General features: G+C 39.8%; 1 long non-coding RNA gene across 1 annotated transcript in view; it reads left to right on the forward strand.

Annotated features, from left to right (window-relative positions):
- Positions 1 to 15,788, forward strand: part of LOC309388382 — a 28,061-nt gene extending 12,273 nt beyond the window's left edge. Inside the window, exons 2-4 of the long non-coding RNA XR_014174770.1 lie at positions 12,331 to 12,393; positions 14,494 to 14,564; positions 15,662 to 15,788. This is a non-coding gene — a long non-coding RNA (uncharacterized lncRNA). The remainder of the gene's footprint in view (positions 1 to 12,330; positions 12,394 to 14,493; positions 14,565 to 15,661) is intronic.
- The last annotated feature ends 3,716 nt before the right edge of the window (positions 15,789 to 19,504 follow it).

Below are 19,504 nucleotides of genomic sequence, written 5' to 3' on the forward strand. Positions count from 1 at the left end.
AATTAAATTAGAACAGTGTTGGTAAGAGACACTCGCTTGCCCTGCCAATGTTGATAGAATGTGTTTTTTCTCCTTGATAGTTCCTTGATTAGGGTCATATTTTATGCTTATTTCAATCCTGAAAACAACAACAGCACAGTAAGCTATGCAAACAATTTGTATTGCAAATCCCACTCCCTTCCAGCTCTGATGATGTTACTTAGGTGGGTAATGAAGCATTTGCAACAACAACCAAGCTTGGAGAGCACCAAGGACTCCACAATTGTTGTGGTCCGCCGGCGGCCAGTGGAACTGGCAGCAGACTCAGGCAGTGAGGGGGTTGGTGAGGAACATGGGCCAGTCCTCGGGCTTGAGGAAAGCTCAGATGAGGGCTCTGCATAGGCAGAGAGGGAGCTAGATAGCAGTGAGGCAGAGGAACAGTTGGAGCCTGTTCCCAATGTGCGCATGTGCATAGCTGCCAGAAGACAAGAATAACTAAGAAAGCAGGGTCAACTTGGAAGTAAAGCCACACCTTGGGGGTGATTGGGCTCTCCCTGAGAAAACAAAAGAGGTGTGAATGGGGAGGGGGCCTTTTTCAGGAAATAATTCATTCCTTCAGTTGTTTCAAGAGTGGAAAGTTCTATGTGTGACTATAAGAGACTGTGTTGCCTTGTCCTGCGTTTGGAAACTAGTTATCTGGCAGCTCGCCAAGCGAGATAAGATTCGTGTTGATAAATATTCCTCTGAAAGACTGTTTGCCAAGCCTTGCTAACTGTGAATGAAAGGGATTCACAGTCGTGTAAATAAAAGAGGTTTTGCTGGAACGCAGACTCTGCTTCATGCTTTTTAAGGAAACCTAGGTCAGTACAACAATTCAATCTAGACCCACATATATACTCCTCTGTTGATACAACTAATGATTGAATTGGGTTTGGTACAATAGTTTCTATAGGTTCAGTAAAATCCATGCTTTATAAATTCTTGAACATACTGTAATTATTACATGTTTAACAATGGAAAGAAACATTGAAGTTTCATCTACGCTTGTATTAAACATGTGGTATTAATATAACAATCCCCAAATCCACTAACATTTCTTGTGCACATTTTTTTCTAAAAGTGAGCCTAGATATTACTCTGCATCTGCAGTTCATTTGTAGACTAACACATCACTATACTGTATATGTATGCAGAGAGGAAAGTTATATCGTTCAAAAACTCAGTTAATGAGTTTAAGAAGTGATTATAAGCTACCACAATTCTCGGTGCACTGTGAGCCACAGTAATAATCCAAATTGTCTGTGACTTATGATTATATTTGGCAACAACTTTGAGCTCCCACTGTAGTGTGAAATTAACACCACAGACTGCAGCAATTCTATTTATTGAACACAAGGGAATAGATTATAGCTTCAAAGGCAACCCTTACTATTACTTAATTAGAATCAGTAGCTATGACTAAGTTAACAGCAGCGTTTGACAAGGATTCCTACAGGAAAGAAACCACCAGGATCCTCAGGATATAATTTATAGACCCCCAACTTTTGATAGGCAAATTCACAACTACTTATTAGAAACAGACTGATATACTTGAAAATAATAATAATGCGAAGAGCTTTTTTTCCTAGGAACTTGAATAGCTCCCTTTAAAATTAAATGAGTTATTTCAACTCAGTGCAAGCTTTAGTTTTTAGATATATTTAATTATGTATTTGCATTCTTTCCCCCCACCCCTCAAAATGCTACACTTCTTATCTTCTACACCAGGAATAGACAACCCAGCCAATGGCAAGACATTATGGTTGGAATTCCCTTGCCCCCCCCCCCCCAAATTCTGTGAAAGGGGTTGTTTGCCTCCTTCTCTCCTATACAATTTATTTTTTATCATTTCACTTATTTCATTTTTTGCTTATGTAAACACTGAGGACAGCTTAAATCAAGTACGGTAAAACAATGTAGTGGAAGAGAACTAGTTGAGTAAGGTTAACATAATGGAATATATTTGATAAAACATTATTGTCCTTTATTTATTTATTGCCTGAATCATTGCTGCCATTTATTTATTGAATTTGTAAGCTATCCCATTCCAGACCACTTTGAGTGGTTTTACAAAATGATTTTACAGCTGTAAATGCAAAGCAGCTCCAACAATACAGCAGTTTCTATTTAAGGAGCAATGCCATCACGCCCTAACTACCGCCTTCAAATTCCCCACAACTTCAAAATCCCTTCTATCCAACATGCAAAGGAACCATGTAGAACTCCAGGGGGGATTATTCTAAAGGCCAGGTCCTGCAACAGAGAAGCCCACCTAGGTGACATGGTTAATTAAGGAGACCCAAAGCAAACCAACCCTCTCAGTACAGTGGATGACAGATATCAAGAAGGACTTGAAAATCACAGAATGTCCCAGATGGCCCAAATAGGCAGAAAATCCACCAGGGGTGGAATTCAGTTGTTTCGGATTGGTTTGGGTGAACCAGGAGCTCAGATGAAGCATGCGGTCAACGAACTGGTTTTTACACCAGTTGAGTGCCATACTGAAGTCCACTCAGTACCTAAGATGAAAGGTCATCATATTAAGAGAATCAAAGAGCCATAACTACTGCTCTTTTAGGGATAAACTTAAGCCTATTCTTCACTGTTCAGATCCTCACAATCTCCAGACTCTGGAACAAGACCTTAGTAATATGAAATGGTTAGCCAGGGATCAAGAGATATTGTTAAGCATTATCAACATAATGATGATACCCGACCCAAAACCATGACCCCAAATATTGCATATTTTCCCTTCTTGCTTGCTTTAGCAGCCTATTCAAGGCAAACTATATGATGCCCCCCCTTTTTTTGAAGGGTATTCCAAGTATATGATTTCTATACTGTGATCCTACTTGCTTTACTATGGTAATGGGTACAATACATGTTTCTGAAAGCTTTCATATATATAGGAACCATAAAATAACCTTTGTGATTTAAACTATTTTTATTCAAGCAACATTGTATTATTTATAGCCTCTTTTCCCTTCTAACATTTTTAAATCTTTTCTTACTTAAAAAAAAAAATACCATGCTGGTTGTTCAGAAGGAAGTCTATCAAAGACCAGTGTTAGAAGGAGGCTGCTGGAAAAATAGATTCCATCTGCCCATTTCATATATCTACTATGTTTTAGTTGAATAATATTTCTGCCAGTACTCTGTTGAATAGGAAAATTCCCATTGGTGTAATATGGATGTCCACAAATATAAATACATCTTCATGGATCTTCACAGAAGTATAAAGCTTAAGGTCAAATCAAAGTCCATCAAACATTTTTAAGAATGAGCAAGTGTTATATATTATTTATATGAGGAGGAATGAAAATCTACCTCAGGCTTAAGCAAAGATTTACCACTACCCAATTTATAAAGCAATCTTGTGCTTGCCTCCAATAATGTTTGTCATACCCCAGACACATCTCTTTATACACTGCACATTAAAAATGCTTGTGGCAGATTGAAATCATAGTAATTTGTTTAATAAAACATTTTAGCTGCTTATGCAGCAGAGATTATTCCTGCCTGGTGTCTAATGCTGCAATGTATTTACTGTGGGGTAGATGGCACTGAAGAAAATGGGGTCTTGTTTAATTCATTCAAAATAACAATAGCTCATCTTCTTAAACCAAATCTGCTTTGAGGGAGGAAACAAGGATTTTATGCATGCATCTGAATAAAACTCAATATAAAATTGTATTAAAATTTGAAGATATAAAAATACAACAAGTATTAGACATAATTCATCCAAAATTTTAAAATTCCAGAATAGCTTCATAAAGATCAATAACCCCACACTCTGACCAATAAATTCATCCCTTCAATTGAGGCATATGCACTTAGATTACATATCCTTTTAAAAACTGTAATGGAATATGAAAGTTGTCAATCCCTAAACATGATGACACATTTTTGGTAGTACATTCTTGAACACTGTCAAACAATTTCCTGTACGAATAGGAATTTTTGTGGCAGCTAACCATCATGCTATCACTACCCAGTTTCTAGAGAGAAGTTGGATGTTGGGCTTCCCAGAAAGACTGCATGGATGACCAGTGAGAAAAGCAGGAAAACCAAGGAAAATACATTTCAATAACCAACATTAATAAAAAAATATTAAGTGCCATAAGATCGTGACAGAATTTACAAATTGCATCATAATATAGTTTGATTATGGTTTAGCACAGCATATAAATCCTGTCATGGCAGCTTATAAATTATGCTTTCCAGTTTAGCAAGTTATTAAACAGTATATTAAGACAAATCACGGCACAGCAGGAATAAGAATAGGACAGGACAGCAGCATCCAAATTCTCCATCAAAGAGTAACTTGGGTTGAACTGATTCAGAAAGGGTCATATTTCAACTGCTTAAAATAAGCTTTTAGTTTTCCATGTTTTCAGAGATATCAACTTGGCCACGACACTGAAGACTGGCCATCAATTTGTCCATATGGGCTGACTCTACTGTTTATAGACTCTGTTTCTTTAGGGTGCCAAGAGGCTCACCTGCTGGGCTGTTTCTGGACATGGTGCTGAGCCTGTGCCAGGACACATTGGCAAAACTTAGTTTCTCCTGGAGAAAACCCATAAGAACTTGGTTTGGGGGTGGGCAAACTTTTATGCCTGTGATTACAGGTTTTGCTGCGGTTCCAAGAAAGTTGATACGTCTGGTTAGGATGTTTGACTCCTTCTGGAAAGATTCCTCTTCACTGGCAGGATTTGATTGTGTTAGGGTTGTAGCTTGTGGACAATGGCTTACTAAAGCCTTGTCAACTGGTTAATGAAGATAGCACAAGATCTTTGACCATGTTTTCCCAAAAATAAGACAGGGTCTTATTTTCTTTTAACCCCGAAATAAGCACTTGGCCTTATTTTCGGGGAGGTCTTATTAGTTTTGAGGTGCAGGAGGCAGTGAGCTGCTGCTGCATTGCAATATTTTCAGGGGGGGCTTATTTTCAGGGGCGGAATTATTTTAGTGTATGCTCTCAAAAGCCTGATTGGGCTTATTATCTGGGGAGGGGTTATATTCAGGGAAACAGGGTAGTATTATGGGATAATATCACAGAAATAGACATGACTACCCGCCCCTCCACCTCCCCCAGCAAAGAAATGCCTTAGAAAATGTGTCATTTGTACCAATAAACATGGTCCCTGTAGGGATTTCGTCTTGTATAGATTCAAGTGTTGCTGAGACATAAACTTGCCCCAATTGTGTAGAATTCAAAAGTTAAGGTTTATCCCAAAGTGTGTATCAGATTGGTTGTCATGAGCCTATATTCAAGTCCTAAGAGTTCCAAGTTGTGCTGCAAGATCAACACAAAAGTGTTCTACCTATTAACACAAAAAAGCAGAGTTAAGGCTTGTGAAGACCACCTTAGTTGAAAATGAGTAACATGAATGAAGCCCTAATATTAATCTTTCCATCCCCCCCAAAATGCTCTGATAGGCTGAAAGTTTAATGAGCTGCTAAAATTCACTAGCTTTCTATTCATTTCGGTGTTAGCCCATCATTAACTGCCTATGTTTAAGGGACAAAAACAAAAAGAAGAGGGGGAATTTTTTAGAGAAGAGATACCTTAAAATGTAAATTGTGATACTAATATGAAAAATGAATGAAATACCAGAGAAAGACTAAAACATGTTAATTTGCTCATGATAAATACAAAGGAGCCAAATGACAAATACTGTGTACGTCCCACAATATGCATTCCACCGTATAATTTGTTGCATATTTTATTCACACATATCTTAGCTATCCCTCTGGAGTTTTATGATTTTATCTGATAGACAAACATGGTATTGTGACTACATTCTGTAAAATGTTGGTAAAAGTGGTCAAGTTTAGACTTACTGTTTTCTGAAGAGCAGTAAAGGATCATGGATGGAAAATAATTTCAACTGAACAGCAAAAACTAAAGACTCTATGGGTCAATTCACATGACCCATTGTGCTGAAATAAAAACCGAATCAGTCTTAAATGCAGATGGCTTGACTGTGTGTTCCAATCTGTGTTCTGAATCGAATGACTGTAATAACATTTGTTCATTTTCTTTATGCTTTGAGGAATGGTGGAACAATCTTGACCATGAAACCAGCTGCTGTAAGGATCAACAAAATCTATGCGTTGGCAAAGCAGACAAAACATATGGAATCTCTCTCTCTTTCTCTCTCTTTCTCTCTCGTTTTCATAATTTGGGAAATGGGCCAGTAAAGTTATATTGAAGTTTATATATATAAGGGTAAAAATAGTTATTTCAGGTAGAATATCAGAAAACCAAAAAAATGGCCTAATGGAAACCAGGTGCTGCATATGGATCTGTAGGCCTCAGGCTGCCCTGTCTTTCCATCATGGGGTTGAGCTACCTACTCCTCTCACCACTTTGGGTCTCCCATTCCCAGACCTCTCCAAATCTTCAGTAGGCATATTGCCCTTCTCTTCAAAGCATTATACTGACATCTAAACCCATAGCTAAACTCAATGTATGTGGTAATTAAAGGAGGTGGCTAGAAGTCAGCCAGGGGTGGGATTTGAAGGTTCTCTGAACCAGCTATAACGTTAGCTACAGGTTCTCCCCAACCCAGGCAAACTCATAGCAGCCCACTCCCGGAGAGATGCTGTACATGCTGTTGTACTAGTGAATTCCTCGCTACCTTTATGCAGCAGTGATCCACAAAACATAGTAGTATCTGGCAGGGATTTAGCATTTCAGGCTTCGATTATTTAGGGATTGCACTGTAACCCAAAGTTAATCATTCTAAGTAAAAGTGACATTGTTTCATCTTGAAATATATTTCATCTTATAGGCCCAAAACTAATATTACTTCAGAAGGTTACTTTATCTATTTCACTACTGCAATTTACTATATATGACACTTAATTCCACAAAGGGTTTGAACAGTTTACAAAGGATAAAAAGGTAAAATAAATATTAAGTCCAGTCCCATTTATTCATAAAGTCACTTGTCTCCTGAAAAAGCATAGGTTTTTTTTTTTTTTAAGATTTCTGGGAAACAATGCCGTACTCATAATTTTTGGTGGCACTAAGGTTAGAAAATAACACTTTTCTCACATGATTCTTTTTTGTTTTAAAACTGGCTCTGCCATAATTCCAAGGTCAGAGAGAGCCACATTGAATACCACATCCTGTTCTTTGGTTTTATTCTAAATTGGCCCACGGGAACAATAGCACATCATTCATAGGGTTGTTTTCCAAAGCTTTGCTGAGGAAAAAATGATGCTCCTTCACTGGTAAATTGGAAAGCCATCTTTCTCTCTCTTTCTTCCCGTTTTCTAAATGTATGAGTTGAACTACAGTATATCATGTCATAGCATTTCTATTGGGATGTGATGTGCTGTGCATTGCAATGCCCGATGTCTGAAACAATGACAAAGGTTGTGTAAAAACAAAGAGAAGAAAACCCAAAGACTGGATTCACACAACACACTAAGCTAGACTAAAATGTGCCTAGGTAGTTTATGGGTCAGTTGATAGTTCTCTGTTCTCTGCCATTGTTTATAACACAGTCAGAGGCCACAAATGTCCACATCTCATAAATTATAACGAATTTAAGGCGATAAGGTAAATGTATGCCAGTGATCATTGTTTAACATCCACTCAATTAGTGATCGTGCAAAGTTATAATGGTATTGAATGAGGACAGAGGTGGTTTTCAGCCGGTTTGGACCAGTTCAGGCAAACTGATAGCTCTGACGATCAGTTGGTCCTGCCCATCCGCCCCTGCCCTATCTTGTCCTTTATTTCCTCTTTTCTAGCTCATCTTAATCGTGCAGCACAGCTGATTCCTTCCCCTTCACTGTTTTACTTGGCATTGCTGATTTGGAAGATAAGCAACTGAGCTTCTAAATGCTCTATTTTTAGTGCTGTGCGCAAGTGCTTTAGGTGCACACATGTGCACACCTCACCCAACCGGTTGTTAAACCAGCAGCATCCCACCACTTAATGAGGGGTATATATGACGGACCTCTTTTGCTGTCATTATAGTGTCCCTGAATCCATGTGGACTTTAACTTGCCACTTGGTAACGTGGAGTCTGAAATGGCTCCAGAATTCCTGACTTACATGGCAATCATGGGCATGTTCCAAATATTAAAGAGGGCCAGCACATTCTGAAGGTATGCTAGAGCATGGGGCATTGCAGTGCAGTCTGGCATTGGATAGCAAAAGCAATAGCACTTAGACTTATATACCACTTCACAGTGCTTTTATAGCCCTCTCTAAGCGTTTTACAGAATCAGCATATTTTCCCCAACAATCTGTGTCCTCATTTTACCCACCTTGGAAGGATGGAAGGTTGAGTCAACCTTGAGTCAGATGAGATTCAAACTGCCAAATTGCAGGCAGTCGGCAGTCAGCAGTCAGCAGAAGTATCCTGTAGTACTGCACTCTAACCACTGTGCCACTGCGGCTCACTGATGGATGATATTACCATCAGTCCTGTTAGGGGTGTAACCCTAGGCTTGGCTTGGCAATGTATATAAGCTATGATTACTGTACTGTTACTTTAAATGCTTAAGAGGTGTAATTGGTTTGTTACCTCATGCAGCTATAAGAGGGAGCCAGAATGACTGTTAGTTCTCTCTCTCTGTTTGTTTGATGCTGATCGTGGACAGTGTTTGATACTGCTCGTGAGTTACTGAGTCTTGCTACTGTTAGCCACTTTGTGTGCTAGACTGAATATTGATAACTGACTGACTGAAGTGTGTATGACTTGGACTGTTAACCGGACTCTGAATACTTCTATATTTCTACATAGTAAACTACTATATTTTTATACTATTCAGTGTCTTTGTATGCTGGTTTGTGCGTGTTATTCCATATCACTCTCATTATGCTTCTCTGCATACTCGCTCTTCTAACGGGGAAGTTAATTACTTAACAAGTCCTTTGCATTCTTTAATTGCCTCCTGGCTCACTGGTACCACCCACTTTCTCAGAGAGACAGAGTCTGTTAGATTGACCCAGAACAGTTGACTGATGAACCTGATTTGAATTCCAGAGCAAGCTTGGGATCTTTCTTAAGAATCTGTCAGTCAGTTTGATTGGTTGCAGCCCTGGACCAGATTGCTGTTGCACACTCTCAACTGTTCTCCCCAAAAGAAAAAAATGGCCCCTAGTTGCATGCATTGGTCAGAGTGGAGAAGCTCCATCGCTGTTAGGAACAAAACATTAATGCAGAGATTAGTTCCCTTTGTATTGCATCTAGAAAGGATTGTGGTTCCTCTAAATATTTGTAGTGAAGCACATGAATGGTAGATTTAAAGATTATTGAGATTTGTGAATTTAGGATTTAAGTGGTTAAGCTTGTGTTTATGTGTCTGTAGCTACATATGTGAATATATGGTTTTAGGTAAATCAATTAAAACCATTATAAATTGATTTGGCATTGGTGGATGAAGAGGAAGAACACAAACATTGAAGGTAAGTAAGTAGGCAAGTAAGTATAGAATATGCGCTTGAAATATATGTGGGATAAAATTGTTCAATATGGAGACTTAAGAACAAATTTAAGATTTGTAGCAAGATATTGTGAATATTTATTCAGAAGCACACCACAATTTATTTATTCTCTATTCTTCTTTTCTCTTCCATTGACATGTTACAGGAGGAATATGTTAAAGTTGAAGAAACTGGTCAAAGGAAGGAGTAAATGCTAATTAATATGAAAAAAGCATAAGAAAAATTATTTATTTCTCAAATGCTAAACTATTAGAATTAGAATATCTGTGGTATTCTAAGTGTAATTATAATTTAATTGTATCCATCTAATCTAATTGTATTTGTAAAGACAGATGATCTGTTGAATCACGGAGCATTTAAAGTGAATTGGAGATTTATCCCAGGGAGTAAACCACAGAAAGAGATGAAGCTGGAGGACTAAAGAAAGAAAGAAAAACATTTTAGAAGAGACAAGGACTTCTCTGTAACAAAGACCTTGATTAAAAGTACCACTATAATTTGAAATGAAATGAACCTAAGATATAAAGTGTTGTATCACAATAGACAGCAAAGTGTGACAAACTTAAAGTGTTGGTCTTGTAGTTTCATGGTAGAGGCAAACTAATTTGTATTGCCTCTCTGGAGACACTGCATACAACCTTCAGATAGGAGTGTTAAATTTTTATGGCATTTGGGAAACCAAATGAATACTTAAGATGCTTTGCAATCTGTTTTTGCCACACTGGTTTCACTCACAAATCAGGTTTTCAGACCATCTTGTTCTTTAAATAATTATGTAAAGTGGTTAAAGCCATCTATTCTGCAAATGGGTAGCTTTAGTGAGCCCCTTTATACATTTGCTCATAAGCATTTTTATTGCTAATTTGGATTAGCAAAAATCTGCCTTTTACCTTGCTGTCAAAAGAATAAGGAATGCCAAATTCAGCTGTGAAACTGAATTAACCTTTTTTTTCTTGTTATAGATTAGTATCAATGTACACATGTCTCTCCAGTTTTGGACAGTGGTTAAGGCATCAGGCTAGAAAGCAGGAGGCCGTGAGTTCAGGTCCCCTCTTAGCCATGAAAGTCAACTGGGTGACTTTGAGCCAGTCACTCTCTCGCTAAGCATAACTCACCTCACAAGGTTGTTGCGAGGAAAATAGAAGGAAGAAGGCATGTTGAGCATGTTTGTCTCCCTAAGTTATTTGTAAAAATTATAAAGGCAATAAATAAATAAATAAATAAATAAATAAATAAATAAATAAATAAATAAATAAATAAATAAATAAACAAACAAACAAACAAACAGATAAATAAATGTGCATGGACTTGTCATTCCAAACTATTCTATCAATATAGATTAAGGAAATGTTGCATCTCTAAAATGCTACATACTGTATCCATACATTTTCTGCTGATTCTCCCTTCTCCTCCCCACCCTCCACCTCTATGCTACTTCCTTAAATACCTTTAAATTGTAACTTTCATATTTTTCCCAGTTGGCTAAACATTGCTTAAATAAACTTCTGGAGCCATTAATGCCTCCTCTGTCCTGAAAATGTAAATAACATGCTCCCCTTCATAGAGTGCTCCCTGTAGCATCCAATAAGTGATTAATGACAAGACAGTTCCTAGAACCTTTCAAACGTCCAATGAAGTGATATTTCAAAATAAATCACAACCATTCGGAATAAACAAAATGCTTTTGCATGATGCAAAATCTGAATGTTGTTATTAAAAAGCTGAGGGAATTGTGTTTCTGATAGAAGAGGATATTTGTAGCTCAAAGTTGAACTGTGGAGTCCTTGATGCTCTCTGGGCTTGGTCATTTTCTTACAGACATTTCATTTCCTAACTACAGAGGTGGTATTCAGCAGGTTCTGACCAATTCTGGAGAACCGGTAGCAGAACTTTTGAGTAGTCCAGAAAACTGGTAAATACCACATGGCCCCACCCCCAACTATTCTCTGCCTCCCAAGTTCCAGCTGATCAGGAGGGAATGGGGATTTTGCAGTAACCTCTCCCTGGAGTGGGGTGGGAATGGAGATTTTACAGTATCCTTCCCCTGCCACACCTACCAAGCCATGCCTACCAAGCCACGCCATGCTCATCAAGCCACGACCACAGAACCAATAGTAAAAAAATTTGAATCTTACCACTGCTCTATAGACTTATTGTATTACCGTATTTTTTGGAGTATAAGACACACTCCCCCCCCCCCCCCAAAAGAGTCAGGTATGGCAAACAACACACAGGTCTCTCAAAAGCAAGCATTTAATCAGTGTTTCTCAAGCTTAGCAACTTTTAAGATATGTGGACTTCAACTCACCGAATTCTCCAGCATAGCTGTCTGGGGAATTCTGGGAGTTGAAGTCCACATATCTTAAAGTTGCTAAACTTCAGAAACACCGCCTTAAACTAAAATATTTGTTTTGATTTCAGTACACTTCGTCACATCCCTACTTTAGGTAGTTTGGACTTTTTGTTCAATTGCCTGCTGTTTTGTTGGCTATCTTATCACACTTCCAAAGCAATAGCTTAACATTGTGAAGCTAATGGTGTTTCTCTTTTCCTTACTCTGTCCGCAAATCTTCTAGCAAGCACATATGTTTCTACTGCAATCTTTTTTGAGAACAAATATTTCTTGTTCTAGGAGATTACCAGCACTTTGGAGTTTGATACAAAAGTCATAAATTCACTGAAGGTAAAAAAAAAAAAAGCATTTTTACTGCACCTAACACTCAACATTCGGGAATCCAATTTTACTTTTCGCACATCTGGAAAGGTTAAGAACATTTACACCCTCCTGCAGTCTTTCTTTTTTGTTTCCTCTTCTTAACAATTTTGATCTCTTCCAGGTGTTCTACAATAACTACGCAAAAAGTTCTACCAGATTCTTGCAACTGATTGTAGCTTGTTTGGTAAGTGGCCAGACATTCTATATTGCTGAGATCCAGCTTTGACTTGGGTATAATCCAGTGGATCTGCTTTAACGAAAAGAAAAAAGAAAGCAAAAAAGAAAGGGATGCCAAATAGCTTAAATTAGTTATCAACATGTAACAGACAGTTGATTGTGATCACATCAAGAAACATTAATGGGGGGCAATGCTACTGGGTAGCTGTAACTAAGTCTATGGGGTTTTTTCACAGTAGTACCTATAGATTGTTATCAACCAAAATCATTTCTTTTTTTAATATTATTCTTATTTCTCAGAGCAAACGCAATTGAAGGGAGAGTAAATTGAGCACTAATGTATTGAATGCCTTCCCATAGAGTATAGGACATTGGGTAACCTAATTACACAAGGGGAATGTAACAGCATGTTAATATTATTCAAAAAAAGTTAGATGACAATCTCTGTTGCACCTTACTACCTGTTAAATCAATTTAAAAAGTATTTCTCTAGCATCAGTGTTGCATCAAGTATGGATCAAACATTTTGTTTGAATTATTCCTCTTTGCTGCATATATTGGCCTAGGGAAATTGTTAAAAGACCTTCTGAGCTACATTCTTCCGACAGTAAAGAAGGTGAAGAAGAAAATAAATTAGCTTTTCTCCATTTCTTGCGAGGATATTCTATTTGCGAAGAAAAATAGAGAAGTTCAAAAACATCCAACTCACTTCTATGTGTGATAAATAATATACCTAGAACAAGGAAAATATCAACTTTTACTGTGGAATGAATGGTATATAAGATTTTTCTACATCAGTTGGTTTGTTTAGCTTGGGGAGAAATGTCTTTATAATTTTCTGTTCAAATATAGCAATTGCAATTTCCATATATATTTTTATTAATATATATCCCAGCTTTATTATTTTTACAAATAACTCAAGGCAGAGAACTTATTCAAAGTATCTTCCTTCTTCATCTTGCTTTTCCAACCCTGTGAGGTTGGATGGACTGAGAGAGAATGACTTGCCCAAAGTCACTCAGCTGGCTTTGATGCCTAAGTCCCTATTAGAACTCATGGTCTCCTGCTTTGTAGCCTGGTGCCTTAACCACTGGACTAAGCCAACTCTCTCATTAATGGATGTGTTTGTATAATAAGCTGAAATAGGCACAGTCCTAGGAGCTGACTTCTCCTCCAAGTCACATAGTTGGGAATAGTTGCCAGGGTTTTTTTTTTTTTCAATTTCAGTTTAAACCCAAGATCCATAAGGATTTTTACAGACTTGAACACTGGGCCCTATTTAACAAAGTGAAATTCAATGGTGAAAAAAGTAAGGTTTTACATTTAGGCAAAAAAGACCCAAATGCACAGGTATAGTGTAGGTGGTTTGCGCGGCTCAATAGTAGAACTATGAGAAGGATCTTGGAGTCCTAGTGGACAATTATTTAAATAAGAGTTAGTAGTATGCTGCAGCTGCCAAAAGAGCAACACAATCCTAAGGTACATCAACAGAGGGATAGAATCAAGATCACATGAAGTGTTTATACCACTTTATAATGTCTTGGTAAGGCCACACTTGGAATACTACATTCAGTTTTGGTTGCCACAATATAAAAACAGATGTTGAGACTCTAGAAAGTGTGCAGAGAAGAGCAACAAAGATGATTAGGGGACTGAAGGCTAAAACATACAAAAATGGAAGGGATTGGGTATGTCTAGTTTAATGAAAAGAAGGACTGGGGTGACATGATAGCAATATTTGAGGGGCTGCCACATTTCTGGAAAGCCCTTAAGACATGGTTTTGCCATCAGACCTGGGGATCCCACAGAAGCATGGAGCCCATTAAATGGTTGATTTAGACTGCATTCTTCCCTTTTTTTGTTATTATACTTTTAAATTGGTTTTAAGGGTTGTATTATATTTATTGTTTGGCTTTTGTTTTAATTGCATAGGCCACCTAGAGTCACATGGACATGAGATGGGTAGCTATGAAAATTCAGTCAATCAATCTATCTCTAGGAAGGATAGAAAAATATGGAGATGTATAATAAATGGTGTAAACTGGATTTAGCTATGTTTCCTTTTTCTTTTTGTCATCTCATGTCCTTATTTTCTGTTTGTTTCCAGGTTATTACTCTGCTCCTGCACTTTGTGTAACGCTGCACATCCCCAGAGGGAATAGCATAATGGGTACGTAGGTATGTATTAATGTGAAACAAATTATATGGTTTACATTACCAGATGTCAGCTGTGAAAAATTGGATGGCTATTACATGACAATTGAAAGTTTTTGTTCTCCTTGGTTACCCTCTGGTGGTTGTCTGGGTTCCTGCAGCCCTGATCTGGCAGCTCTAGATTTATATATTTAATATTTCTTCCAGTCACTCCCTAAACTAGAGCAAACTCCTTACTTTCAGCTCCAATAACATCATATTAACCCATGCAACAATTTGGGTCTTCCCTTCCTTCCGTCAGCCCTGCATGATGTTCATAGGCTCTTTTCCTACAATACCACCTGAATATCTGTATGTGAGCAGATATTGGCTAAGCAGGCAGTAGTGGGCATAGTTTGGATGATGCAACTAATTAATGTTTTTTGTTCAGAATCTGGGGCTGTCCGGCTCTGGAAATGAGATTAGAAATGGAAAGCCTTGTATTTTGGGTCCCTTGATATATCCTTCTCATTTTCAGGGGAGAGGGGGCACTGACTGGGTGTTTATTTAGCCACTATTACATAGCTGGGCTTGGGAATTAATAACACAAATTGAGTAGGGGAAAGTAATTGGTGCAGAACCCATGCAATGCCCCATACACTTTTAAATTGTTAGCCTTGAGAGTTCAGACATAGTTCAGACAAGAAGCACAGCCTGGAATACTAGCTGTATCTTTATGGTAAAGATAAAGGTATCTTACCTTATTGTAAGGTTACATTAACAGAATCGGGTGATGATCCTGATGCCTAGTAAGGTAAAGCATGTTTTGAATCTCAGCTGGATACTTAGTGATTTCCTGGACATACCCATGCAATGCCTTAGCATCTGTATGGAAGTGCTTTTGCCATGGTTTTAGTTTTGGAATGTTATTCACCTTTCTCGTGTAACTTGGAATGCTAAGATTTGCTAGTAGTCTTCTGTCTAAATACTAATCAGGCATGACTCTGCTTAGGAGCTAGAAACAGCTCAGCCAAATGTTGTCTCCTGCTGTTATGTCTGCCTGATATAGAAAACCAATAAGAGCCCGTTCTTCTGCATGCATTATTTGGAGAACATATTGAGAAGTCCATGCCCTTTCTCAGGTGGTCAGTAAGTAATCAACCCACTGAGGCCAACTCAGCAAGTAATCAGTAAAAGCAGAAGCAGGAGGACTCGGGTGATGAGGGACCATCTCAGCAGAATACTCAATCTGGCAACAATGAAGAACTTTGGAGAACCAAGCAGAGACAATCTGTTCATTTCTTCAAAAATGAAAGGGGCAAACATCTGTAATAGCTGCATTTAAGCATTTTAAGAACAGCTCTCAGCAGCTCCGTGTTGGAAAAAATTCTTGCCCAATCTTAGATCTTCATCCTTGTATCATTGCTCCCTGCTCTGTCTCCTGAATAAACCTAGACCAATAGAAGAAAATATTTATGAACTGTGGGGTCCTTTGCGCTCTCTGATCTTGGTGGTTTTCATCAATGCACTGATGATTAGTTTGTTAATGAAAAATCTGTAAGAAAGCCATCAAAATCAAACAGTGTCAAGAACCTCACAAACCTTGACCAGCCTTCTTGGTGTTTGACTCCTGGATGCCGTGGACTATATTTGCATTTCTGAACTCTTTTGACTCTTGACCAGCGGTCACCAACCAGTGGTCTGTGGACCACTGATGGTCCATGAGAAAATGTTGGTGGTCCACAGAAAAATTATTTGCATTTTTAATATTGCACTAAATACTATTCTTTTTTAAAAAAAATCATATTACCGGTCCGCAGGATTTAAAATTATGAATTTAGTGGTCCCTGAGGTCCGAAAGGTTGGTGACCCCTGCTCTAGAATGAACCTCCTGCCTCTCAGCCAAGGTCTCATTTTCCTGATCATATTCCTGAGATATACATGAACGTCCACCTTTGGGGGTGTCTACCTGTGGCTTGCCATAAACTATTTAGAAGTCAAGATGGGGTTGCAGATCCTTAGTCTGGAACAGGATAACCAAACCTATTCACATTTGTTTTATTGTATGAAGTGAATCAGGATTTTTGATTTGCTCCAAGAATAAGCCAGAAAAGTGCTCCAAGACAAGCAGTGATTTTTCTTCTCTTCTTTGTTTGTGTCAAAATAAAACAAGCTCTCGGGTTCATGCAAGATACTGAATGGAGCCATCCATAAGGACTTAATGAACCTGATCAGAACAGCATGCTGTTTGTTCATCACTGATTTTCCTTCCCTGGCCTTTCTTTTCCATGTGAGCATTGATACAAATTTCACTAATACACATGTTTGTTGAATGTTTGAGTCAAGAAGGATCTAAGAAAACCTGGGGAAAGGCATGTACTTAAAGTTGGATTGTGGAATGCACAAGTAAACTGTAGAATTTATTGCCAGAGTTCCAGAAGATCTATCAGAACTCAGTCAGAAAAATTCTGGGTGATCAGCAGCAGGCAGCAAAGAGTTAATTTTCTGAAACTTTTTACTGCCATTTGGTGGCCATTTCAATTTTTGCAACTGGTAGCTGTTAGATTCGGGCAACGAGAGAACAGACTCCGGACACGTAGTGACTTGACAGCTCTTTATTAGTAGTAGTAGTGATCCAGCTTGCTCTGCGGTCTGAGGGTTCCCCTTTTATAGGGATCGGGTACGCCTCTCGACCAATCAGAGCGATACCTGTTTCCCGCCGTAGCGGCGGACCAGAGAGGAGACTTGCCGCGATATATGTTAATATCTAACACCCCTCCCCTCTTAGATGGAGCATTCCGGTTAGTTACATAGTCTTTCAAATAAGTGGGTGTTTGTCTCACCCGGGTGGAACGCCGTAGTTCGGGTTGAACGGGAGTGGTTGCAGGATCGGTTTCACCTGTTCTTTCAGCTTCGCATTCGGGGGTCTGCAGGCTTTCATTACTTTGGCGTAGTTCTGGTTCGCGATCGACCACTGGTTCTATCCTGGGCTCAATGGTGTCGTGTTCCTCCGTGTTTGGGCTCTTGGATGGCTGACTTTGTGCTGGTAGATAGTTTTCATTCTCGGCTCGTAGGTCTGAGTGTGCCAGACGACCCCGTAGTTGATCGATGTGCCTTTTCCAATTCCGTCCATCTTCTAGCTCCAGCAAATATGAACGTGGACCTGTGATGCCAATTACCTTTGCCGGCATCCACAATGTTCCCCCTGCATAGTTGTGGGCGTATACGGAATCCCCTATGCTAAAATTCCGAATTTTGCTTGTAGAGTCTGGGGGCGATGTGGCAGAGTAATTTGGGTGAAGACGGTCCAGGTGAGACCGTAGACGGCGGCCCATGAGTAGTTCAGCGGGACTCCTACCCATCGTTGCGCTGGGGGTAATATGCTGAATTAAGAGGTAATGATCAATGCGTGTTTGCCAATCACCTGGACCCATCCTAGCAAGGGCCTCTTTTGCGGATCGCACCATTCTCTCCGCCTGTCTGTTCGATGCCGGATGGAATGGCGCGACGAGGGCATGCCGAATTCCCTGACCTGCTAAGTACGTTTCAAATTGCATGGCCGTGAACTGGGGCCCGTTATCGGAGACCAGGAGGTCGGGCAGGCCATGAGTGGTGAAAAGTCGCCGTAGTACCTTAATGACTGCCTCTGCCGTGGTTGAAGTCATTAGGACTACTTCTAGCCATTTGGAGTATGCATCCACAACTATAAGAAAGGTCTGACCTTGGACTGGCCCTGCAAAATCGATGTGTATTCGCGACCAGGGTGCTTTAGGCTTCTCCCATTCTGTGGCGGGTGCTTCAGGGGGTGCTGGTCTAGATTCTTGGCACGGATCACAAGTGGCCACCCATTCCTCTATCTCTTTGTCCATGTTTGGCCACCAAACGTAACTTCTTGCTAACGCCTTCATTCTAACGATCCCCGGATGCCCAACATGTAACGCTTCTAACACATTTCTTCGTAACACATAAGGAATAACAACTCGATCCCCCCACAATAAACAACCCTGTAACACTGAAAGTTCATCCCGTTTTGCCCAAAACAGTTTGAATTCCGGGCCCACGTTTCCCTTCGGCCACCCCCTCAAACCCAGGTTTGAACTTGCTTTATTACATTGTCCATAGAAGAGAATCTGGCAACGTCGCAGGAAGAAATCGGACCTGAGTCCAAACAGTCAATTAACAGAACCGGTACCTCGGGAGTAGGGTCTGGCAAAAGATCCGGGAGTGGGCAACGGCTGAGAGCGTCTGCATGTCCTAGAGTGGAGCCCGGTCGATGTATCAGCTTGTATGAGTACGCAGCCAGGAAAACAGTCCACCTGGTCATGCGTGGAGAAAGGGAGACTGGTGTGGGGCGGTTTCCTGCCAAAAGTCCCAACAGCGGTTTGTGATCTGCAATTAGTTCGAAATTGCTGCCGTAGAGGTATTCATGGAAATGTTTAACTCCAGCCACAGCAGCTAACGCTTCCCTGTCCATCTGGCTGTAATTCCTCTCGGCCGACGAAAGAGTCCTGGAGTAGAAGGCGATGGGTGCTTTGTTTCCGTTTGGCATCCTGTGGCTGAGGACTGCGCCGACGCCGAATGGGGATGCATCGCAGGTCAATACCAGTGGTAGCGTCTGGCTGTATTGCACTAGCAGCGAGTCGGTGGTGAGCAGGTGCTTGACTGCGGCAAAAGCTGCTGCTTCGGATCGTCCCCATCTCCATGTTGCGTTCTTTTGGAGTAGTCGATGTAATGGCTCAGCAACGGTTGCCTTCTGTCTCAGAAAAACGCTGTAGAAGTTAAGTAGTCCGAGGAAGGCCTGCAACTCGGTCTGATTTCGTGGTGTGGGGGCGTCCTGGATCGCCTTAATTTTCTTTGAAGTGGGGTGTATTCCCTGACCATCGATTCTATATCCCAGGAATTCTACACTAGGCATGTTAATTTGGCATTTCTCTTTTTTGAGGCGGAGACCCTTCTCTCTGATTCTGGCCAAAACAGTTCTGACT

This window comes from Natrix helvetica (assembly GCF_964273705.1).
Source record: "Natrix helvetica genome assembly, chromosome: 2".
Classification (NCBI taxonomy): domain Eukaryota; kingdom Metazoa; phylum Chordata; class Lepidosauria; order Squamata; family Natricidae; genus Natrix; species Natrix helvetica.